The sequence below is a fragment of the Plectrocnemia conspersa genome, unplaced genomic scaffold, assembly GCF_051122295.1.
Source record: "Plectrocnemia conspersa isolate PC_06_02 unplaced genomic scaffold, ASM5112229v1 ptg000007l, whole genome shotgun sequence".
NCBI classification, from domain to species: Eukaryota; Metazoa; Arthropoda; class Insecta; order Trichoptera; family Polycentropodidae; genus Plectrocnemia; species Plectrocnemia conspersa.
In genome coordinates, this window is record NW_028277171.1 from 547,453 (window position 1) to 575,303 (window position 27,851).

Genomic DNA, 27,851 nt, shown 5'->3' on the forward strand with positions numbered 1-27,851 from the left:
CAGAAGCCTAAAGTTCATCAGAATAAAATATAAAAAATATATATTTTTGCTTGAAAACAAGCGATGTATCAGTTCGATCGTACCCCCATACTAGCCATTTTGAGACTTTCGGAAGAGTTAACGCTCTTAACTGTTTGGTTTCGAAGATAAAAATTTAAATTTTGAGTATCGCATAGAACTAACGTGCAGCCCCTATACGTTATGTTTAAAAAAAATATATAAATTTTTTTTTCAAAATGGCGGCTAATGTAAAAATTCAAAGTGTCATAACTTTGCTAAATGAAATCCTACTGAAAAATGTCTAATGCAAAAAGTGTTTGGAATTTTAATTTGCATATAAAAGCAATTTTTAATTATTTTTTTTTAATAAAAACCGAGTCTTACCATATATTGACCGAGACCTCGAACGAGCTTTTATGCGACTCTGCATACAGTTAACGCTCGTATGAGGTTTCTATTTAAGAAATCGACTTGAATTTTTTAAACAAAACAGAGCTTTCAACTATACTTACGATACTATAAAAAAAAATTAAAAATTAAAAAATAAAAGTATTTTTTTTTCAAAACACGTTTAGTGTGATGAGTCGATCGACCCACCATACATACGCTCATAAGATTTTCAATATAGTTAAGGTCAGTGTGAGCTTATTTATACATATTTGAATTTTAATTTTTGTGACAGTATAGAATTCTTAAGCATCCTGTGTATGTTTGTTAGCAAAATCCATTTTGTCAATTTTTTGCAAAATTGCGACAAGTATTAAAATTCAATCACTTATAACTCAGTAGTGTTGAATTTTGTCAAAAAAGTCTCTATACATGAAATGTTCAGAAGCCTAAAGTTCATCAGAATAAAATATAAAAAATATATATTTTTGCTTGAAAACAAGCGATGTATCAGTTCGATCGTACCCCCATACTAGCCATTTTGAGACTTTCGGAAGAGTTAACGCTCTTAACTGTTTGGTTTCGAAGATAAAAATTTAAATTTTAAGTATCGCATAGAACTAACGTGCAGCCCCTATACGTTATGTATAAAAAAAATATATAAAATTTTTTTTCAAAATGGCGGCTAATGTAAAAATTCAAAGTGTCATAACTTTGCTAAATGAAATCCTACTGAAAAATGTCTTATGCAAAAAGTGTTTGGAATTTTAATTTGCATATAAAAGCAATTTTTAATTATTTTTTTTTTAATAAAAACCGAGTCTTACCATATATTGACCGAGACCTCGAACGAGCTTTTATGCGACTCTGCATACAGTTAACGCTCGTATGAGGTTTCTATTTAAGAAATCGACTTGAATTTTTTAAACAAAACAGAGCTTTCAACTATACTTACGATACTATAAAAAAAAATTAAAAATTAAAAAATAAAAGTATTTTTTTTTCAAAACACGTTTAGTGTGATGAGTCGATCGACCCACCATACATACGCTCATAAGATTTTCAATATAGTTAAGGTCAGTGTGAGCTTATTTATACATATTTGAATTTTAATTTTTGTGACAGTATAGAATTCTTAAGCATCCTGTGTATGTTTGTTAGCAAAATCCATTTTGTCAATTTTTTGCAAAATTGCGACAAGTATTAAAATTCAATCACTTATAACTCAGTAGTGTTGAATTTCGTCAAAAAAGTCTCTATACATGAAATGTTCAGAAGCCTAAAGTTCATCAGAATAAAATATAAAAAATATATATTTTTGCTTGAAAACAAGCGATGTATCAGTTCGATCGTACCCCCATACTAGCCATTTTGAGACTTTCGGAAGAGTTAACGCTCTTAACTGTTTGGTTTCGAAGATAAAAATTTAAATTTTAAGTATCGCATAGAACTAACGTGCAGCCCCTATACGTTATGTTTAAAAAAAATATATAAAATTTTTTTTCAAAATGGCGGCTAATGTAAAAATTCAAAGTGTCATAACTTTGCTAAATGAAATCCTACTGAAAAATGTCTAATGCAAAAAGTGTTTGGAATTTTAATTTGCATATAAAAGCAATTTTTAATTTTTTTTTTTAATAAAAACCGAGTCTTACCATATATTGACCGAGACCTCGAACGAGCTTTTATGCGACTCTGCATACAGTTAACGCTCGTATGAGGTTTCTATTTAAGAAATCGACTTGAATTTTTTAAACAAAACAGAGCTTTCAACTATACTTACGATACTATAAAAAAAAATTAAAAATTAAAAAATAAAAGTATTTTTTTTTCAAAACACGTTTAGTGTGATGAGTCGATCGACCCACCATACATACGCTCATAAGATTTTCAATATAGTTAAGGTCAGTGTGAGCTTATTTATACATATTTGAATTTTAATTTTTGTGACAGTATAGAATTCTTAAGCATCCTGTGTATGTTTGTTAGCAAAATCCATTTTGTCAATTTTTTGCAAAATTGCGATAAGTAATAAAATTCAATCACTTATAACTCAGTAGTGTTGAATTTTGTCAAAAAAGTCTCTATACATGAAATGTTCAGAAGCCTAAAGTTCATCAGAATAAAATATAAAAAATATATATTTTTGCTTGAAAACAAGCGATGTATCAGTTCGATCGTACCCCCATACTAGCCATTTTGAGACTTTCGGAAGAGTTAACGCTCTTAACTGTTTGGTTTCGAAGATAAAAATTTAAATTTTGAGTATCGCATAGAACTAACGTGCAGCCCCTATACGTTATGTATAAAAAAAATATATAAAATTTTTTTTCAAAATGGCGGCTAATGTAAAAATTCAAAGTGTCATAACTTTGCTAAATGAAATCCTACTGAAAAATGTCTAATGCAAAAAGTGTTTGGAATTTTAATTTGCATATAAAAGCAATTTTTAATTATTTTTTTTTTAATAAAAACCGAGTCTTACCATATATTGACCGAGACCTCGAACGAGCTTTTATGCGACTCTGCATACAGTTAACGCTCGTATGAGGTTTCTATTTGAGAAATCGACTTGAATTTTTTAAACAAAACAGAGCTTTCAACTATACTTACGATACTATAAAAAAAAATTAAAAATTAAAAAATAAAAGTATTTTTTTTTCAAAACACGTTTAGTGTGATGAGTCGATCGACCCACCATACATACGCTCATAAGATTTTCAATATAGTTAAGTTCAGTGTGAGCTTATTTATACATATTTGAATTTTAATTTTTGTGACAGTATAGAATTCTTAAGCATCCTGTGTATGTTTGTTAGCAAAATCCATTTTGTCAATTTTTTGCAAAATTGCGACAAGTATTAAAATTCAATCACTTATAACTCAGTAGTGTTGAATTTCGTCAAAAAAGTCTCTATACATGAAATGTTCAGAAGCCTAAAGTTCATCAGAATAAAATATAAAAAATATATATTTTTGCTTGAAAACAAGCGATGTATCAGTTCGATCGTACCCCCATACTAGCCATTTTGAGACTTTCGGAAGAGTTAACGCTCTTAACTGTTTGGTTTCGAAGATAAAAATTTAAATTTTGAGTATCGCATAGAACTAACGTGCAGCCCCTATACGTTATGTTTAAAAAAAATATATAAAATTTTTTTTCAAAATGGCGGCTAATGTAAAAATTCAAAGTGTCATAACTTTGCTAAATGAAATCCTACTGAAAAATGTCTAATGCAAAAAGTGTTTGGAATTTTAATTTGCATATAAAAGCAATTTTTAATTATTTTTTTTTTAATAAAAACCGAGTCTTACCATATATTGACCGAGACCTCGAACGAGCTTTTATGCGACTCTGCATACAGTTAACGCTCGTATGAGGTTTCTATTTAAGAAATCGACTTGAATTTTTTAAACAAAACAGAGCTTTCAACTATACTTACGATACTATAAAAAAAAATTAAAAATTAAAAAATAAAAGTATTTTTTTTTCAAAACACGTTTAGTGTGATGAGTCGATCGACCCACCATACATACGCTCATAAGATTTTCAATATAGTTAAGGTCAGTGTGAGCTTATTTATACATATTTGAATTTTAATTTTTGTGACAGTATAGAATTCTTAAGCATCCTGTGTATGTTTGTTAGCAAAATCCATTTTGTCAATTTTTTGCAAAATTGCGACAAGTATTAAAATTCAATCACTTATAACTCAGTAGTGTTGAATTTCGTCAAAAAAGTCTCTATACATGAAATGTTCAGAAGCCTAAAGTTCATCAGAATAAAATATAAAAAATATATATTTTTGCTTGAAAACAAGCGATGTATCAGTTCGATCGTACCCCCATACTAGCCATTTTGAGACTTTCGGAAGAGTTAACGCTCTTAACTGTTTGGTTTCGAAGATAAAAATTAAAATTTTGAGTATCGCATAGAACTAACGTGCAGCCCCTATACGTTATGTTTAAAAAAAATATATAAAATTTTTTTTCAAAATGGCGGCTAATGTAAAAATTCAAAGTGTCATAACTTTGCTAAATGAAATCCTACTGAAAAATGTCCAATGCAAAAAGTGTTTGGAATTTTAATTTGCATATAAAAGCAATTTTTAATTATTTTTTTTTTAATAAAAACCGAGTCTTACCATATATTGACCGAGACCTCGAACGAGCTTTTATGCGACTCTGCATACAGTTAACGCTCGTATGAGGTTTCTATTTAAGAAATCGACTTGAATTTTTTAAACAAAACAGAGCTTTCAACTATACTTACGATACTATAAAAAAAAATTAAAAATTAAAAAATAAAAGTATTTTTTTTTCAAAACACGTTTAGTGTGATGAGTCGATCGACCCACCATACATACGCTCATAAGATTTTCAATATAGTTAAGGTCAGTGTGAGCTTATTTATACATATTTGAATTTTAATTTTTGTGACAGTATAGAATTCTTAAGCATCCTGTGTATGTTTGTTAGCAAAATCCATTTTGTCAATTTTTTGCAAAATTGCGACAAGTATTAAAATTCAATCACTTATAACTCAGTAGTGTTAAATTTCGTCAAAAAAGTCTCTATACATAAAATGTTCAGAAGCCTAAAGTTCATCAGAATAAAATATAAAAAATATATATTTTTGCTTGAAAACAAGCGATGTATCAGTTCGATCGTACCCCCATACTAGCCATTTTGAGACTTTCGGAAGAGTTAACGCTCTTAACTGTTTGGTTTCGAAGATAAAAATTTAAATTTTGAGTATCGCATAGAACTAACGTGCAGCCCCTATACGTTATGTTTAAAAAAAATATATAAAATTTTTTTTCAAAATGGCGGCTAATGTAAAAATTCAAAGTGTCATAACTTTGCTAAATGAAATCCTACTGAAAAATGTCTAATGCAAAAAGTGTTTGAAATTTTAATTTGCATATAAAAGCAATTTTTAATTATTTTTTTTTTAATAAAAACCGAGTCTTACCATATATTGACCGAGACCTCGAACGAGCTTTTATGCGACTCTGCATACAGTTAACGCTCGTATGAGGTTTCTATTTAAGAAATCGACTTGAATTTTTTAAACAAAACAGAGCTTTCAACTATACTTACGATACTATAAAAAAAAATTAAAAATTAAAAAATAAAAGTATTTTTTTTTCAAAACACGTTTAGTGTGATGAGTCGATCGACCCACCATACATACGCTCATAAGATTTTCAATATAGTTAAGGTCAGTGTGAGCTTATTTATACATATTTGAATTTTAATTTTTGTGACAGTATAGAATTCTTAAGCATCCTGTGTATGTTTGTTAGCAAAATCCATTTTGTCAATTTTTTGCAAAATTGCGACAAGTATTAAAATTCAATCACTTATAACTCAGTAGTGTTGAATTTCGTCAAAAAAGTCTCTATACATGAAATGTTCAGAAGCCTAAAGTTCATCAGAATAAAATATAAAAAATATATATTTTTGCTTGAAAACAAGCGATGTATCAGTTCGATCGTACCCCCATACTAGCCATTTTGAGACTTTCGGAAGAGTTAACGCTCTTAACTGTTTGGTTTCGAAGATAAAAATTTAAATTTTGAGTATCGCATAGAACTAACGTGCAGCCCCTATACGTTATGTTTAAAAAAAATATATAAAATTTTTTTTCAAAATGGCGGCTAATGTAAAAATTCAAAGTGTCATAACTTTGCTAAATGAAATCCTACTTAAAAATGTCTAATGCAAAAAGTGTTTGGAATTTTAATTTGCATATAAAAGCAATTTTTAATTTTTTTTTTTTTAATAAAAACCGAGTCTTACCATATATTGACCGAGACCTCGAACGAGCTTTTATGCGACTCTGCATACAGTTAACGCTCGTATGAGGTTTCTATTTAAGAAATCGACTTGAATTTTTTAAACAAAACAGAGCTTTCAACTATACTTACGATACTATAAAAAAAAATTAAAAATTAAAAAATAAAAGTATTTTTTTTTCAAAACACGTTTAGTGTGATGAGTCGATCGACCCACCATACATACGCTCATAAGATTTTCAATATAGTTAAGGTCAGTGTGAGCTTATTTATACATATTTGAATTTTAATTTTTGTGACAGTATAGAATTCTTAAGCATCCTGTGTATGTTTGTTAGCAAAATCCATTTTGTCAATTTTTTGCAAAATTGCGACAAGTATTAAAATTCAATCACTTATAACTCAGTAGTGTTGAATTTCGTCAAAAAAGTCTCTATACATGAAATGTTCAGAAGCCTAAAGTTCATCAGAATAAAATATAAAAAATATATATTTTTGCTTGAAAACAAGCGATGTATCAGTTCGATCGTACCCCCATACTAGCCATTTTGAGACTTTCGGAAGAGTTAACGCTCTTAACTGTTTGGTTTTGAAGATAAAAATTTAAATTTTGAGTATCGCATAGAACTAACGTGCAGCCCCTATACGTTATGTTTAAAAAAAATATATAAATTTTTTTTTCAAAATGGCGGCTAATGTAAAAATTCAAAGTGTCATAACTTTGCTAAATGAAATCCTACTGAAAAATGTCTAATGCAAAAAGTGTTTGGAATTTTAATTTGCATATAAAAGCAATTTTTAATTATTTTTTTTTTAATAAAAACCGAGTCTTACCATATATTGACCGAGACCTCGAACGAGCTTTTATGCGACTCTGCATACAGTTAACGCTCGTATGCGGTTTCTATTTAAGAAATCGACTTGAATTTTTTAAACAAAACAGAGCTTTCAACTATACTTACAATACTATAAAACAAAATTAAAAATTAAAAAATAAAAGTATTTTTTTTTCAAAACACGTTTAGTGTGATGAGTCGATCGACCCACCATACATACGCTCATAAGATTTTCAATATAGTTAAGGTCAGTGTGAGCTTATTTATACATATTTGAATTTTAATTTTTGTGACAGTATAGAATTCTTAAGCATCCTGTGTATGTTTGTTAGCAAAATCCATTTTGTCAATTTTTTGCAAAATTGCGACAAGTATTAAAATTCAATCACTTATAACTCAGTAGTGTTGAATTTCGTCAAAAAAGTCTCTATACATGAAATGTTCAGAAGCCTAAAGTTCATCAGAATAAAATATAAAAAATATATATTTTTGCTTGAAAACAAGCGATGTATCAGTTCGATCGTACCCCCATACTAGCCATTTTGAGACTTTCGGAAGAGTTAACGCTCTTAACTGTTTGGTTTCGAAGATAAAAATTTAAATTTTGAGTATCGCATAGAACTAACGTGCAGCCCCTATACGTTATGTTTAAAAAAAATATATAAATTTTTTTTTTAAAATGGCGGCTAATGTAAAAATTCAAAGTGTCATAACTTTGCTAAATGAAATCCTACTGAAAAATGTCTAATGCAAAAAGTGTTTGGAATTTTAATTTGCATATAAAAGCAATTTTTAATTATTTTTTTTTTAATAAAAACCGAGTCTTACCATATATTGACCGAGACCTCGAACGAGCTTTTATGCGACTCTGCATACAGTTAACGCTCGTATGAGGTTTCTATGAAAGAAATCGACTTGAATTTTTTAAACAAAACAGAGCTTTCAACTATACTTACGATACTATAAAAAAAAATTAAAAATTAAAAAATAAAAGTATTTTTTTTTCAAAACACGTTTAGTGTGATGAGTCGATCGACCCACCATACATACGCTCATAAGATTTTCAATATAGTTAAGGTCAGTGTGAGCTTATTTATACATATTTGAATTTTAATTTTTGTGACAGTATAGAATTCTTAAGCATCCTGTGTATGTTTGTTAGCAAAATCCATTTTGTCAATTTTTTGCAAAATTGCGACAAGTATTAAAATTCAATCACTTATAACTCAGTAGTGTTGAATTTCGTCAAAAAAGTCTCTATACATGAAATGTTCAGAAGCCTAAAGTTCATCAGAATAAAATATAAAAAATATATATTTTTGCTTGAAAACAAGCGATGTATCAGTTCGATCGTACCCCCATACTAGCCATTTTGAGACTTTCGGAAGAGTTAACGCTCTTAACTGTTTGGTTTCGAAGATAAAAATTTAAATTTTAAGTATCGCATAGAACTAACGTGCAGCCCCTATACGTTATGTATAAAAAAAATATATAAAATTTTTTTTCAAAATGGCGGCTAATGTAAAAATTCAAAGTGTCATAACTTTGCTAAATGAAATCCTACTGAAAAATGTCTAATGCAAAAAGTGTTTGGAATTTTAATTTGCATATAAAAGCAATTTTTAATTATTTTTTTTTTAATAAAAACCGAGTCTTACCATATATTGACCGAGACCTCGAACGAGCTTTTATGCGACTCTGCATACAGTTAACGCTCGTATGAGGTTTCTATTTAAGAAATCGACTTGAATTTTTTAAACAAAACAGAGCTTTCAACTATACTTACGATACTATAAAAAAAAATTAAAAATTAAAAAATAAAAGTATTTTTTTTTCAAAACACGTTTAGTGTGATGAGTCGATCGACCCACCATACATACGCTCATAAGATTTTCAATATAGTTAAGGTCAGTGTGAGCTTATTTATACATATTTGAATTTTAATTTTTGTGACAGTATAGAATTCTTAAGCATCCTGTGTATGTTTGTTAGCAAAATCCATTTTGTCAATTTTTTGCAAAATTGCGACAAGTATTAAAATTCAATCACTTATAACTCGGTAGTGTTGAATTTCGTCAAAAAAGTCTCTATACATGAAATGTTCAGAAGCCTAAAGTTCATCAGAATAAAATATAAAAAATATATATTTTTGCTTGAAAACAAGCGATGTATCAGTTCGATCGTACCCCCATACTAGCCATTTTGAGACTTTCGGAAGAGTTAACGCTCTTAACTGTTTGGTTTCGAAGATAAAAATTTAAATTTTGAGTATCGCATAGAACTAACGTGCAGCCCCTATACGTTATGTTTAAAAAAAATATATAAAATTTTTTTTCAAAATGGCGGCTAATGTAAAAATTCAAAGTGTCATAACTTTGCTAAATGAAATCCTACTGAAAAATGTCTAATGCAAAAAGTGTTTGGAATTTTAATTTGCATATAAAAGCAATTTTTAATTATTTTTTTTTTAATAAAAACCGAGTCTTACCATATATTGACCGAGACCTCGAACGAGCTTTTATGCGACTCTGCATACAGTTAACGCTCGTATGAGGTTTCTATTTAAGAAATCGACTTGAATTTTTTAAACAAAACAGAGCTTTCAACTATACTTACGATACTATAAAAAAAAATTAAAAATTAAAAAATAAAAGTATTTTTTTTTCAAAACACGTTTAGTGTGATGAGTCGATCGACCAACCATACATACGCTCATAAGATTTTCAATATAGTTAAGGTCAGTGTGAGCTTATTTATACATATTTGAATTTTAATTTTTGTGACAGTATAGAATTCTTAAGCATCCTGTGTATGTTTGTTAGCAAAATCCATTTTGTCAATTTTTTGCAAAATTGCGACAAGTATTAAAATTCAATCACTTATAACTCAGTAGTGTTGAATTTCGTCAAAAAAGTCTCTATACATGAAATGTTCAGAAGCCTAAAGTTCATCAGAATAAAATATAAAAAATATATATTTTTGCTTGAAAACAAGCGATGTATCAGTTCGATCGTACCCCCATACTAGCCATTTTGAGACTTTCGGAAGAGTTAACGCTCTTAACTGTTTGGTTTCGAAGATAAAAATTTAAATTTTGAGTATCGCATAGAACTAACGTGCAGCCCCTATACGTTATGTTTAAAAAAAATATATAAAATTTTTTTTCAAAATGGCGGCTAATGTAAAAATTCAAAGTGTCATAACTTTGCTAAATGAAATCCTACTTAAAAATGTCTAATGCAAAAAGTGTTTGGAATTTTAATTTGCATATAAAAGCAATTTTTAATTTTTTTTTTTTTAATAAAAACCGAGTCTTACCATATATTGACCGAGACCTCGAACGAGCTTTTATGCGACTCTGCATACAGTTAACGCTCGTATGAGGTTTCTATTTAAGAAATCGACTTGAATTTTTTAAACAAAACAGAGCTTTCAACTATACTTACGATACTATAAAAAAAAATTAAAAATTAAAAAATAAAAGTATTTTTTTTTCAAAACACGTTTAGTGTGATGAGTCGATCGACCCACCATACATACGCTCATAAGATTTTCAATATAGTTAAGGTCAGTGTGAGCTTATTTATACATATTTGAATTTTAATTTTTGTGACAGTATAGAATTCTTAAGCATCCTGTGTATGTTTGTTAGCAAAATCCATTTTGTCAATTTTTTGCAAAATTGCGACAAGTATTAAAATTCAATCACTTATAACTCAGTAGTGTTGAATTTCGTCAAAAAAGTCTCTATACATGAAATGTTCAGAAGCCTAAAGTTCATCAGAATAAAATATAAAAAATATATATTTTTGCTTGAAAACAAGCGATGTATCAGTTCGATCGTACCCCCATACTAGCCATTTTGAGACTTTCGGAAGAGTTAACGCTCTTAACTGTTTGGTTTTGAAGATAAAAATTTAAATTTTGAGTATCGCATAGAACTAACGTGCAGCCCCTATACGTTATGTTTAAAAAAAATATATAAATTTTTTTTTCAAAATGGCGGCTAATGTAAAAATTCAAAGTGTCATAACTTTGCTAAATGAAATCCTACTGAAAAATGTCTAATGCAAAAAGTGTTTGGAATTTTAATTTGCATATAAAAGCAATTTTTAATTATTTTTTTTTTAATAAAAACCGAGTCTTACCATATATTGACCGAGACCTCGAACGAGCTTTTATGCGACTCTGCATACAGTTAACGCTCGTATGCGGTTTCTATTTAAGAAATCGACTTGAATTTTTTAAACAAAACAGAGCTTTCAACTATACTTACAATACTATAAAACAAAATTAAAAATTAAAAAATAAAAGTATTTTTTTTTCAAAACACGTTTAGTGTGATGAGTCGATCGACCCACCATACATACGCTCATAAGATTTTCAATATAGTTAAGGTCAGTGTGAGCTTATTTATACATATTTGAATTTTAATTTTTGTGACAGTATAGAATTCTTAAGCATCCTGTGTATGTTTGTTAGCAAAATCCATTTTGTCAATTTTTTGCAAAATTGCGACAAGTATTAAAATTCAATCACTTATAACTCAGTAGTGTTGAATTTCGTCAAAAAAGTCTCTATACATGAAATGTTCAGAAGCCTAAAGTTCATCAGAATAAAATATAAAAAATATATATTTTTGCTTGAAAACAAGCGATGTATCAGTTCGATCGTACCCCCATACTAGCCATTTTGAGACTTTCGGAAGAGTTAACGCTCTTAACTGTTTGGTTTCGAAGATAAAAATTTAAATTTTGAGTATCGCATAGAACTAACGTGCAGCCCCTATACGTTATGTTTAAAAAAAATATATAAAATTTTTTTTTAAAAATGGCGGCTAATGTAAAAATTCAAAGTGTCATAACTTTGCTAAATGAAATCCTACTGAAAAATGTCTAATGCAAAAAGTGTTTGGAATTTTAATTTGCATATAAAAGCAATTTTTAATTATTTTTTTTTTAATAAAAACCGAGTCTTACCATATATTGACCGAGACCTCGAACGAGCTTTTATGCGACTCTGCATACAGTTAACGCTCGTATGAGGTTTCTATTTAAGAAATCGACTTAAATTTTTTAAACAAAACAGAGCTTTCAACTATACTTACGATACTTTAAAAAAAAATTAAAAATTAAAAAATAAAAGTATTTTTTTTTCAAAACACGTTTAGTGTGATGAGTCGATCGACCCACCATACATACGCTCATAAGATTTTCAATATAGTTAAGGTCAGTGTGAGCTTATTTATACATATTTGAATTTTAATTTTTGTGACAGTATAGAATTCTTAAGCATCCTGTGTATGTTTGTTAGCAAAATCCATTTTGTCAATTTTTTGCAAAATTGCGACAAGTATTAAAATTCAATCACTTATAACTCAGTAGTGTTGAATTTCGTCAAAAAAGTCTCTATACATGAAATGTTCAGAAGCCTAAAGTTCATCAGAATAAAATGTAAAAAATATATATTTTTGCTTGAAAACAAGCGATGTATCAGTTCGATCGTACCCCCATACTAGCCATTTTGAGACTTTCGGAAGAGTTAACGCTCTTAACTGCTTGGTTTCGAAGATTAAAATTTAAATTTCTAATGTCGCATAGAACTAACGTGCAGCCCCTATACGTTATGTTTAAAAAAAATATATAAAATTTTTTTTCAAAATGGCGGCTATCGTAAAAATTCAAAGTGTCATAACTTTGCTAAATAAAATCCTACTGAAAAATGTCGTATGCAAAAAGTGTTTGGAATTTTAATTTGCATATAAAAGCAATTTTTAATTATTTTTTTTTTAATAAAAACCGAGTATTACCATATATTGACCGAGACCTCGAACGAGCTTTTATGCGACTCTGCATACAGTTAACGCTCGTATGAGGTTTCTATTTAAGAAATCGACTTGAATTTTTTAAACAAAACAGAGCTTTCAACTATACTTACGATACTATAAAAAAAAATTAAAAATTAAAAAATAAAAGTATTTTTTTTTCAAAACACGTTTAGTGTGATGAGTCGATCGACCCACCATACATACGCTCATAAGATTTTCAATATAGTTAAGGTCAGTGTGAGCTTATTTATACATATTTGAATTTTAATTTTTGTGACAGTATAGAATTCTTAAGCATCCTGTGTATGTTTGTTAGCAAAATCCATTTTGTCAATTTTTTGCAAAATTGCGACAAGTATTAAAATTCAATCACTTATAACTCAGTAGTGTTGAATTTCGTCAAAAAAGTCTCTATACATGAAATGTTCAGAAGCCTAAAGTTCATCAGAATAAAATGTAAAAAATATATATTTTTGCTTGAAAACAAGCGATGTATCAGTTCGATCGTACCCCCATACTAGCCATTTTGAGACTTTCGGAAGAGTTAACGCTCTTAACTGCTTGGTTTCGAAGATTAAAATTTAAATTTCTAATGTCGCATAGAACTAACGTGCAGCCCCTATACGTTATGTTTAAAAAAAATATATAAAATTTTTTTTCAAAATGGCGGCTATCGTAAAAATTCAAAGTGTCATAACTTTGCTAAATAAAATCCTACTGAAAAATGTCGTATGCAAAAAGTGTTTGGAATTTTAATTTGCATATAAAAGCAATTTTTAATTATTTTTTTTTTAATAAAAACCGAGTCTTACCATATATTGACCGAGACCTCGAACGAGCTTTTATGCGACTCTGCATACAGTTAACGCTCGTATGAGGTTTCTATTTAAGAAATCGACTTGAATTTTTTAAACAAAACAGAGCTTTCAACTATACTTACGATACTATAAAAAAAAATTAAAAATTAAAAAATAAAAGTATTTTTTTTTCAAAACACGTTTAGTGTGATGAGTCGATCGACCCACCATACATACGCTCATAAGATTTTCAATATAGTTAAGGTCAGTGTGAGCTTATTTATACATATTTGAATTTTAATTTTTGTGACAGTATAGAATTCTTAAGCATCCTGTGTATGTTTGTTAGCAAAATCCATTTTGTCAATTTTTTGCAAAATTGCGACAAGTATTAAAATTCAATCACTTATAACTCAGTAGTGTTGAATTTCGTCAAAAAAGTCTCTATACATGAAATGTTCAGAAGCCTAAAGTTCATCAGAATAAAATATAAAAAATATATATTTTTGCTTGAAAACAAGCGATGTATCAGTTCGATCGTACCCCCATACTAGCCATTTTGAGACTTTCGGAAGAGTTAACGCTCTTAACTGTTTGGTTTCGAAGATAAAAATTTAAATTTTGAGTATCGCATAGAACTAACGTGCAGCCCCTATACGTTATGTTTAAAAAAAATATATAAAATTTTTTTTCAAAATGGCGGCTAATGTAAAAATTCAAAGTGTCATAACTTTGCTAAATGAAATCCTACTTAAAAATGTCTAATGCAAAAAGTGTTTGGAATTTTAATTTGCATATAAAAGCAATTTTTAATTTTTTTTTTTTTAATAAAAACCGAGTCTTACCATATATTGACCGAGACCTCGAACGAGCTTTTATGCGACTCTGCATACAGTTAACGCTCGTATGAGGTTTCTATTTAAGAAATCGACTTGAATTTTTTAAACAAAACAGAGCTTTCAACTATACTTACGATACTATAAAAAAAAATTAAAAATTAAAAAATAAAAGTATTTTTTTTTCAAAACACGTTTAGTGTGATGAGTCGATCGACCCACCATACATACGCTCATAAGATTTTCAATATAGTTAAGGTCAGTGTGAGCTTATTTATACATATTTGAATTTTAATTTTTGTGACAGTATAGAATTCTTAAGCATCCTGTGTATGTTTGTTAGCAAAATCCATTTTGTCAATTTTTTGCAAAATTGCGACAAGTATTAAAATTCAATCACTTATAACTCAGTAGTGTTGAATTTCGTCAAAAAAGTCTCTATACATGAAATGTTCAGAAGCCTAAAGTTCATCAGAATAAAATATAAAAAATATATATTTTTGCTTGAAAACAAGCGATGTATCAGTTCGATCGTACCCCCATACTAGCCATTTTGAGACTTTCGGAAGAGTTAACGCTCTTAACTGTTTGGTTTTGAAGATAAAAATTTAAATTTTGAGTATCGCATAGAACTAACGTGCAGCCCCTATACGTTATGTTTAAAAAAAATATATAAATTTTTTTTTCAAAATGGCGGCTAATGTAAAAATTCAAAGTGTCATAACTTTGCTAAATGAAATCCTACTGAAAAATGTCTAATGCAAAAAGTGTTTGGAATTTTAATTTGCATATAAAAGCAATTTTTAATTATTTTTTTTTTAATAAAAACCGAGTCTTACCATATATTGACCGAGACCTCGAACGAGCTTTTATGCGACTCTGCATACAGTTAACGCTCGTATGCGGTTTCTATTTAAGAAATCGACTTGAATTTTTTAAACAAAACAGAGCTTTCAACTATACTTACAATACTATAAAACAAAATTAAAAATTAAAAAATAAAAGTATTTTTTTTTCAAAACACGTTTAGTGTGATGAGTCGATCGACCCACCATACATACGCTCATAAGATTTTCAATATAGTTAAGGTCAGTGTGAGCTTATTTATACATATTTGAATTTTAATTTTTGTGACAGTATAGAATTCTTAAGCATCCTGTGTATGTTTGTTAGCAAAATCCATTTTGTCAATTTTTTGCAAAATTGCGACAAGTATTAAAATTCAATCACTTATAACTCAGTAGTGTTGAATTTCGTCAAAAAAGTCTCTATACATGAAATGTTCAGAAGCCTAAAGTTCATCAGAATAAAATATAAAAAATATATATTTTTGCTTGAAAACAAGCGATGTATCAGTTCGATCGTACCCCCATACTAGCCATTTTGAGACTTTCGGAAGAGTTAACGCTCTTAACTGTTTGGTTTCGAAGATAAAAATTTAAATTTTGAGTATCGCATAGAACTAACGTGCAGCCCCTATACGTTATGTTTAAAAAAAATATATAAAATTTTTTTTTAAAATGGCGGCTAATGTAAAAATTCAAAGTGTCATAACTTTGCTAAATGAAATCCTACTGAAAAATGTCTAATGCAAAAAGTGTTTGGAATTTTAATTTGCATATAAAAGCAATTTTTAATTATTTTTTTTTTAATAAAAACCGAGTCTTACCATATATTGACCGAGACCTCGAACGAGCTTTTATGCGACTCTGCATACAGTTAACGCTCGTATGAGGTTTCTATGAAAGAAATCGACTTGAATTTTTTAAACAAAACAGAGCTTTCAACTATACTTACGATACTATAAAAAAAAATTAAAAATTAAAAAATAAAAGTATTTTTTTTTCAAAACACGTTTAGTGTGATGAGTCGATCGACCCACCATACATACGCTCATAAGATTTTCAATATAGTTAAGGTCAGTGTGAGCTTATTTATACATATTTGAATTTTAATTTTTGTGACAGTATAGAATTCTTAAGCATCCTGTGTATGTTTGTTAGCAAAATCCATTTTGTCAATTTTTTGCAAAATTGCGACAAGTATTAAAATTCAATCACTTATAACTCAGTAGTGTTGAATTTCGTCAAAAAAGTCTCTATACATGAAATGTTCAGAAGCCTAAAGTTCATCAGAATAAAATATAAAAAATATATATTTTTGCTTGAAAACAAGCGATGTATCAGTTCGATCGTACCCCCATACTAGCCATTTTGAGACTTTCGGAAGAGTTAACGCTCTTAACTGTTTGGTTTCGAAGATAAAAATTTAAATTTTAAGTATCGCATAGAACTAACGTGCAGCCCCTATACGTTATGTATAAAAAAAATATATAAAATTTTTTTTCAAAATGGCGGCTAATGTAAAAATTCAAAGTGTCATAACTTTGCTAAATGAAATCCTACTGAAAAATGTCTAATGCAAAAAGTGTTTGGAATTTTAATTTGCATATAAAAGCAATTTTTAATTATTTTTTTTTTAATAAAAACCGAGTCTTACCATATATTGACCGAGACCTCGAACGAGCTTTTATGCGACTCTGCATACAGTTAACGCTCGTATGAGGTTTCTATTTAAGAAATCGACTTGAATTTTTTAAACAAAACAGAGCTTTCAACTATACTTACGATACTATAAAAAAAAATTAAAAATTAAAAAATAAAAGTATTTTTTTTTCAAAACACGTTTAGTGTGATGAGTCGATCGACCCACCATACATACGCTCATAAGATTTTCAATATAGTTAAGGTCAGTGTGAGCTTATTTATACATATTTGAATTTTAATTTTTGTGACAGTATAGAATTCTTAAGCATCCTGTGTATGTTTGTTAGCAAAATCCATTTTGTCAATTTTTTGCAAAATTGCGACAAGTATTAAAATTCAATCACTTATAACTCGGTAGTGTTGAATTTCGTCAAAAAAGTCTCTATACATGAAATGTTCAGAAGCCTAAAGTTCATCAGAATAAAATATAAAAAATATATATTTTTGCTTGAAAACAAGCGATGTATCAGTTCGATCGTACCCCCATACTAGCCATTTTGAGACTTTCGGAAGAGTTAACGCTCTTAACTGTTTGGTTTCGAAGATAAAAATTTAAATTTTGAGTATCGCATAGAACTAACGTGCAGCCCCTATACGTTATGTTTAAAAAAAATATATAAAATTTTTTTTCAAAATGGCGGCTAATGTAAAAATTCAAAGTGTCATAACTTTGCTAAATGAAATCCTACTGAAAAATGTCTAATGCAAAAAGTGTTTGGAATTTTAATTTGCATATAAAAGCAATTTTTAATTATTTTTTTTTTAATAAAAACCGAGTCTTACCATATATTGACCGAGACCTCGAACGAGCTTTTATGCGACTCTGCATACAGTTAACGCTCGTATGAGGTTTCTATTTAAGAAATCGACTTGAATTTTTTAAACAAAACAGAGCTTTCAACTATACTTACGATACTATAAAAAAAAATTAAAAATTAAAAAATAAAAGTATTTTTTTTTCAAAACACGTTTAGTGTGATGAGTCGATCGACCCACCATACATACGCTCATAAGATTTTCAATATAGTTAAGGTCAGTGTGAGCTTATTTATACATATTTGAATTTTAATTTTTGTGACAGTATAGAATTCTTAAGCATCCTGTGTATGTTTGTTAGCAAAATCCATTTTGTCAATTTTTTGCAAAATTGCGACAAGTATTAAAATTCAATCACTTATAACTCAGTAGTGTTGAATTTCGTCAAAAAAGTCTCTTTACATGAAATGTTCAGAAGCCTAAAGTTCATCAGAATAAAATATAAAAAATATATATTTTTGCTTGAAAACAAGCGATGTATCAGTTCGATCGTACCCCCATACTAGCCATTTTGAGACTTTCGGAAGAGTTAACGCTCTTAACTGTTTGGTTTCGAAGATAAAAATTTAAATTTTGAGTATCGCATAGAACTAACGTGCAGCCCCTATACTTTATGTTTAAAAAAAATATATAAAATTTTTTTTCAAAATGGCGGCTAATGTAAAAATTCAAAGTGTCATAACTTTGCTAAATGAAATCCTACTGAAAAATGTCTAATGCAAAAAGTGTTTGGAATTTTAATTTGCATATAAAAGCAATTTTTAATTATTTTTTTTTTAATAAAAACCGAGTCTTACCATATATTGACCGAGACCTCGAACGAGCTTTTATGCGACTCTGCATACAGTTAACGCTCGTATGAGGTTTCTATTTAAGAAATCGACTTGAATTTTTTAAACAAAACAGAGCTTTCAACTATACTTACGATACTATAAAAAAAAATTAAAAATTAAAAAATAAAAGTATTTTTTTTTCAAAACACGTTTAGTGTGATGAGTCGATCGACCCACCATACATACGCTCATAAGATTTTCAATATAGTTAAGGTCAGTGTGAGCTTATTTATACATATTTGAATTTTAATTTTTGTGACAGTATAGAATTCTTAAGCATCCTGTGTATGTTTGTTAGCAAAATCCATTTTGTCAATTTTTTGCAAAATTGCGACAAGTATTAAAATTCAATCACTTATAACTCAGTAGTGTTGAATTTCGTCAAAAAAGTCTCTATACATGAAATGTTCAGAAGCCTAAAGTTCATCAGAATAAAATATAAAAAATATATATTTTTGCTTGAAAACAAGCGATGTATCAGTTCGATCGTACCCCCATACTAGCCATTTTGAGACTTTCGGAAGAGTTAACGCTCTTAACTGTTTGGTTTCATAGATAAAAATTTAAATTTTGAGTATCGCATAGAACTAACGTGCAGCCCCTATACGTTATGTTTAAAAAAAATATATAAAATTTTTTTTAAAATGGCGGCTAATGTAAAAATTCAAAGTGTCATAACTTTGCTAAATGAAATCCTACTGAAAAATGTCTAATGCAAAAAGTGTTTGGAATTTTAATTTGCATATAAAAGCAATTTTTAATTATTTTTTTTTTAATAAAAACCGAGTCTTACCATATATTGACCGAGACCTCGAACGAGCTTTTATGCGACTCTGCATACAGTTAACGCTCGTATGCGGTTTCTATTTAAGAAATCGACTTGAATTTTTTAAACAAAACAGAGCTTTCAACTATACTTACGATACTATAAAAAAAAATTAAAAATTAAAAAATAAAAGTATTTTTTTTTCAAAACACGTTTAGTGTGATGAGTCGATCGACCCACCATACATACGCTCATAAGATTTTCAATATAGTTAAGGTCAGTGTGAGCTTATTTATACATATTTGAATTTTAATTTTTGTGACAGTATAGAATTCTTAAGCATCCTGTGTATGTTTGTTAGCAAAATCCATTTTGTCAATTTTTTGCAAAATTGCGACAAGTATTAAAATTCAATCACTTATAACTCAGTAGTGTTGAATTTCGTCAAAAAAGTCTCTATACATGAAATGTTCAGAAGCCTAAAGTTCATCAGAATAAAATATAAAAAATATATATTTTTGCTTGAAAACAAGCGATGTATCAGTTCGATCGTACCCCCATACTAGCCATTTTGAGACTTTCGGAAGAGTTAACGCTCTTAACTGTTTGGTTTCGAAGATAAAAATTTAAATTTTGAGTATCGCATAGAACTAACGTGCAGCCCCTATACGTTATGTTTAAAAAAAATATATAAAATTTTTTTTCAAAATGGCGGCTAATGTAAAAATTCAAAGTGTCATAACTTTGCTAAATGAAATCCTACTGAAAAATGTCTAATGCAAAAAGTGTTTGGAATTTTAATTTGCATATAAAAGCAATTTTTAATTATTTTTTTTTTAATAAAAACCGAGTCTTACCATATATTGACCGAGACCTCGAACGAGCTTTTATGCGACTCTGCATACAGTTAACGCTCGTATGAGGTTTCTATTTAAGAAATCGACTTGAATTTTTTAAACAAAACAGAGCTTTAAACTATACTTACGATACTATAAAAAAAAATTAAAAATTAAAAAATAAAAGTATTTTTTTTTCAAAACACGTTTAGTGTGATGAGTCGATCGACCCACCATACATACGCTCATAAGATTTTCAATATAGTTAAGGTCAGTGTGAGCTTATTTATACATATTTGAATTTTAATTTTTGTGACAGTATAGAATTCTTAAGCATCCTGTGTATGTTTGTTAGCAAAATCCATTTTGTCAATTTTTTGCAAAATTGCGACAAGTATTAAAATTCAATCACTTATAACTCAGTAGTGTTGAATTTCGTCAAAAAAGTCTCTATACATGAAATGTTCAGAAGCCTAAAGTTCATCAGAATAAAATATAAAAAATATATATTTTTGCTTGAAAACAAGCGATGTATCAGTTCGATCGTACCCCCATACTAGCCATTTTGAGACTTTCGGAAGAGTTAACGCTCTTAACTGTTTGGTTTCGAAGATAAAAATTTAAATTTTGAGTATCGCATAGAACTAACGTGCAGCCCCTATACGTTATGTTTAAAAAAAATATATAAAATTTTTTTTCAAAATGGCGGCTAATGTAAAAATTCAAAGTGTCATAACTTTGCTAAATGAAATCCTACTTAAAAATGTCTAATGCAAAAAGTGTTTGGAATTTTAATTTGCATATAAAAGCAATTTTTTATTATTTTTTTTTTAATAAAAACCGAGTCTTACCATATATTGACCGAGACCTCGAACGAGCTTTTATGCGACTCTGCATACAGTTAACGCTCGTATGAGGTTTCTATTTAAGAAATCGACTTGAATTTTTTAAACAAAACAGAGCTTTCAACTATACTTACGATACTATAAAAAAAAATTAAAAATTAAAAAATAAAAGTATTTTTTTTTCAAAACACGTTTAGTGTGATGAGTCGATCGACCCACCATACATACGCTCATAAGATTTTCAATATAGTTAAGGTCAGTGTGAGCTTATTTATACATATTTGAATTTTAATTTTTGTGACAGTATAGAATTCTTAAGCATCCTGTGTATGTTTGTTAGCAAAATCCATTTTGTCAATTTTTTGCAAAATTGCGACAAGTATTAAAATTCAATCACTTATAACTCAGTAGTGTTGAATTTCGTCAAAAAAGTCTCTATACATGAAATGTTCAGAAGCCTAAAGTTCATCAGAATAAAATATAAAAAATATATATTTTTGCTTGAAAACAAGCGATGTATCAGTTCGATCGTACCCCCATACTAGCCATTTTGAGACTTTCGGAAGAGTTAACGCTCTTAACTGTTTGGTTTCGAAGATAAAAATTTAAATTTTGAGTATCGCATAGAACTAACGTGCAGCCCCTATACGTTATGTTTAAAAAAAATATATAAAATTTTTTTTCAAAATGGCGGCTAATGTAAAAATTCAAAGTGTCATAACTTTGCTAAATGAAATCCTACTGAAAAATGTCTAATGCAAAAAGTGTTTGGAATTTTAATTTGCATATAAAAGCAATTTTTAATTTTTTTTTTTTTAATAAAAACCGAGTCTTACCATATATTGACCGAGACCTCGAACGAGCTTTTATGCGACTCTGCATACAGTTAACGCTCGTATGAGGTTTCTATTTAAGAAATCGACTTGAATTTTTTAAACAAAACAGAGCTTTCAACTATACTTACGATACTATAAAAAAAAATTAAAAATTAAAAAATAAAAGTATTTTTTTTTCAAAACACGTTTAGTGTGATGAGTCGATCGACCCACCATACATACGCTCATAAGATTTTCAATATAGTTAAGGTCAGTGTGAGCTTATTTATACATATTTGAATTTTAATTTTTGTGACAGTATAGAATTCTTAAGCATCCTGTGTATGTTTGTTAGCAAAATCCATTTTGTCAATTTTTTGCAAAATTGCGACAAGTATTAAAATTCAATCACTTATAACTCAGTAGTGTTGAATTTCGTCAAAAAAGTCTCTATACATGAAATGTTCAGAAGCCTAAAGTTCATCAGAATAAAATATAAAAAATATATATTTTTGCTTGAAAACAAGCGATGTATCAGTTCGATCGTACCCCCATACTAGCCATTTTGAGACTTTCGGAAGAGTTAACGCTCTTAACTGTTTGGTTTCGAAGATAAAAATTTAAATTTTGAGTATCGCATAGAACTAACGTGCAGCCCCTATACGTTATGTTTAAAAAAAATATATAAAATTTTTTTTCAAAATGGCGGCTAATGTAAAAATTCAAAGTGTCATAACTTTGCTAAATGAAATCCTACTGAAAAATGTCTAATGCAAAAAGTGTTTGGAATTTTAATTTGCATATAAAAGCAATTTTTAATTTTTTTTTTTTTAATAAAAACCGAGTCTTACCATATATTGACCGAGACCTCGAACGAGCTTTTATGCGACTCTGCATACAGTTAACGCTCGTATGAGGTTTCTATTTAAGAAATCGACTTGAATTTTTTAAACAAAACAGAGCTTTCAACTATACTTACGATACTATAAAAAAAAATTAAAAATTAAAAAATAAAAGTATTTTTTTTTCAAAACACGTTTAGTGTGATGAGTCGATCGACCCACCATACATACGCTCATAAGATTTTCAATATAGTTAAGGTCAGTGTGAGCTTATTTATACATATTTGAATTTTAATTTTTGTGACAGTATAGAATTCTTAAGCATCCTGTGTATGTTTGTTAGCAAAATCCATTTTGTCAATTTTTTGCAAAATTGCGACAAGTATTAAAATTCAATCACTTATAACTCAGTAGTGTTGAATTTCGTCAAAAAAGTCTCTATACATGAAATGTTCAGAAGCCTAAAGTTCATCAGAATAAAATATAAAAAATATATATTTTTGCTTGAAAACAAGCGATGTATCAGTTCGATCGTACCCCCATACTAGCCATTTTAAGACTTTCGGAAGAGTTAACGCTCTTAACTGTTTGGTTTCGAAGATAAAAATTTAAATTTTGAGTATCGCATAGAACTAACGTGCAGCCCCTATACGTTATGTTTAAAAAAAATATATAAAATTTTTTTTCAAAATGGCGGCTAATGTAAAAATTCAAAGTGTCATAACTTTGCTAAATGAAATCCTACTGAAAAATGTCTAATGCAAAAAGTGTTTGGAATTTTAATTTGCATATAAAAGCAATTTTTAATTATTTTTTTTTTAATAAAAACCGAGTCTTACCATATATTGACCGAGACCTCGAACGAGCTTTTATGCGACTCTGCATACAGTTAACGCTCGTATGAGGTTTCTATTTAAGAAATCGACTTGAATTTTTTAAACAAAACAGAGCTTTCAACTATACTTACGATACTATAAAAAAAAATTAAAAATTAAAAAATAAAAGTATTTTTTTTTCAAAACACGTTTAGTGTGATGAGTCGATCGACCCACCATACATACGCTCATAAGATTTTCAATATAGTTAAGGTCAGTGTGAGCTTATTTATACATATTTGAATTTTAATTTTTGTGACAGTATAGAATTCTTAAGCATCCTGTGTATGTTTGTTAGCAAAATCCATTTTGTCAATTTTTTGCAAAATTGCGACAAGTATTAAAATTCAATCACTTATAACTCAGTAGTGTTGAATTTCGTCAAAAAAGTCTCTATACATGAAATGTTCAGAAGCCTAAAGTTCATCAGAATAAAATATAAAAAATATATATTTTTGCTTGAAAACAAGCGATGTATCAGTTCGATCGTACCCCCATACTAGCCATTTTGAGACTTTCGGAAGAGTTAACGCTCTTAACTGTTTGGTTTCGAAGATAAAAATTTAAATTTTGAGTATCGCATAGAACTAACGTGCAGCCCCTATACGTTATGTTTAAAAAAAATATATAAAATTTTTTTTCAAAATGGCGGCTAATGTAAAAATTCAAAGTGTCATAACTTTGCTAAATGAAATCCTACTGAAAAATGTCTAATGCAAAAAGTGTTTGGAATTTTAATTTGCATATAAAAGCAATTTTTAATTATTTTTTTTAATAAAAACCGAGTCTTACCATATATTGACCGAGACCTCGAACGAGCTTTTATGCGACTCTGCATACAGTTAACGCTCGTATGAGGTTTCTATTTAAGAAATCGACTTGAATTTTTTAAACAAAACAGAGCTTTCAACTATACTTACGATACTATAAAAAAAAATTAAAAATTAAAAAATAAAAGTATTTTTTTTTCAAAACACGTTTAGTGTGATGAGTCGATCGACCCACCATACATACGCTCATAAGATTTTCAATATAGTTAAGGTCAGTGTGAGCTTATTTATACATATTTGAATTTTAATTTTTGTGACAGTATAGAATTCTTAAGCATCCTGTGTATGTTTGTTAGCAAAATCCATTTTGTCAATTTTTTGCAAAATTGCGACAAGTATTAAAATTCAATCACTTATAACTCAGTAGTGTTGAATTTCGTCAAAAAAGTCTCTATACATGAAATGTTCAGAAGCCTAAAGTTCATCAGAATAAAATATAAAAAATATATATTTTTGCTTGAAAACAAGCGATGTATCAGTTCGATCGTACCCCCATACTAGCCATTTTGAGACTTTCGGAAGAGTTAACGCTCTTAACTGTTTGGTTTCGAAGATAAAAATTTAAATTTTGAGTATCGCATAGAACTAACGTGCAGCCCCTATACGTTATGTTTAAAAAAAATATATAAAATTTTTTTTCAAAATGGCGGCTAATGTAAAAATTCAAAGTGTCATAACTTTGCTAAATGAAATCCTACTGAAAAATGTCTAATGCAAAAAGTGTTTGGAATTTTAATTTGCATATAAAAGCAATTTTTAATTTTTTTTTTTTTAATAAAAACCGAGTCTTACCATATATTGACCGAGACCTCGAACGAGCTTTTATGCGACTCTGCATACAGTTAACGCTCGTATGAGGTTTCTATTTAAGAAATCGACTTGAATTTTTTAAACAAAACAGAGCTTTCAACTATACTTACGATACTATAAAAAAAAATTAAAAATTAAAAAATAAAAGTATTTTTTTTTCAAAACACGTTTAGTGTGATGAGTCGATCGACCCACCATACATACGCTCATAAGATTTTCAATATAGTTAAGGTCAGTGTGAGCTTATTTATACATATTTGAATTTTAATTTTTGTGACAGTATAGAATTCTTAAGCATCCTGTGTATGTTTGTTAGCAAAATCCATTTTGTCAATTTTTTGCAAAATTGCGACAAGTATTAAAATTCAATCACTTATAACTCAGTAGTGTTGAATTTCGTCAAAAAAGTCTCTATACATGAAATGTTCAGAAGCCTAAAGTTCATCAGAATAAAATATAAAAAATATATATTTTTGCTTGGAAACAAGCGATGTATCAGTTCGATCGTACCCCCATACTAGCCATTTTGAGACTTTCGGAAGAGTTAACGCTCTTAACTGTTTGGTTTCGAAGATAAAAATTTAAATTTTGAGTATCGCATAGAACTAACGTGCAGCCCCTATACGTTATGTTTAAAAAAAATATATAAAATTTTTTTTCAAAATGGCGGCTAATGTAAAAATTCAAAGTGTCATAACTTTGCTAAATGAAATCCTACTGAAAAATGTCTAATGCAAAAAGTGTTTGGAATTTTAATTTGCATATAAAAGCAATTTTTAATTTTTTTTTTTTTAATAAAAACCGAGTCTTACCATATATTGACCGAGACCTCGAACGAGCTTTTATGCGACTCTGCATACAGTTAACGCTCGTATGAGGTTTCTATTTAAGAAATCGACTTGAATTTTTTAAACAAAACAGAGCTTTCAACTATACTTACGATACTATAAAAAAAAATTAAAAATTAAAAAATAAAAGTATTTTTTTTTCAAAACACGTTTAGTGTGATGAGTCGATCGACCCACCATACATACGCTCATAAGATTTTCAATATAGTTAAGGTCAGTGTGAGCTTATTTATACATATTTGAATTTTAATTTTTGTGACAGTATAGAATTCTTAAGCATCCTGTGTATGTTTGTTAGCAAAATCCATTTTGTCAATTTTTTGCAAAATTGCGACAAGTATTAAAATTCAATCACTTATAACTCAGTAGTGTTGAATTTCGTCAAAAAAGTCTCTATACATGAAATGTTCAGAAGCCTAAAGTTCATCAGAATAAAATATAAAAAATATATATTTTTGCTTGAAAACAAGCGATGTATCAGTTCGATCGTACCCCCATACTAGCCATTTTGAGACTTTCGGAAGAGTTAACGCTCTTAACTGTTTGGTTTCGAAGATAAAAATTTAAATTTTGAGTATCGCATAGAACTAACGTGCAGCCCCTATACGTTATGTTTAAAAAAAATATATAAAATTTTTTTTCAAAATGGCGGCTAATGTAAAAATTCAAAGTGTCATAACTTTGCTAAATGAAATCCTACTGAAAAATGTCTAATGCAAAAAGTGTTTAAAATTTTAATTTGCATATAAAAGCAATTTTTAATTATTTTTTTTTTAATAAAAACCGAGTCTTACCATATATTGACCGAGACCTCGAACGAGCTTTTATGCGACTCTGCATACAGTTAACGCTCGTATGCGGTTTCTATTTAAGAAATCGACTTGAATTTTTAAACAAAACAGAGCTTTCAACTATACTTACAATACTATAAAACAAAATTAAAAATTAAAAAATAAAAGTATTTTTTTTTCAAAACACGTTTAGTGTGATGAGTCGATCGACCCACCATACATACGCTCATAAGATTTTCAATATAGTTAAGGTCAGTGTGAGCTTATTTATACATATTTGAATTTTAATTTTTGTGACAGTATAGAATTCTTAAGCATCCTGTGTATGTTTGTTAGCAAAATCCATTTTGTCAATTTTTTGCAAAATTGCGACAAGTATTAAAATTCAATCACTTATAACTCAGTAGTGTTGAATTTCGTCAAAAAAGTCTCTAAACATGAAATGTTCAGAAGCCTAAAGTTCATCAGAATAAAATATAAAAAATATATATTTTTGCTTGAAAACAAGCGATGTATCAGTTCGATCGTACCCCCATACTAGCCATTTTGAGACTTTCGGAAGAGTTAACGCTCTTAACTGTTTGGTTTCGAAGATAAAAATTTAAATTTTGAATATCGCATATAACTAACGTGCAGCCCCTATACGTTATGTTTAAAAAAAATATATAAAATTTTTTTTCAAAATGGCGGCTATCGTAAAAATTCAAAGTGTCATAACTTTGCTAAATAAAATCCTACTGAAAAATGTCGTATGCAAAAAGTGTTTGGAATTTTAATTTGCATATAAAAGCAATTTTTAATTATTTTTTTTTTAATAAAAACCGAGTCTTACCATATATTGACCGAGACCTCGAACGAGCTTTTATGCGACTCTGCATACAGTTAACGCTCGTATGCGGTTTCTATTTAAGAAA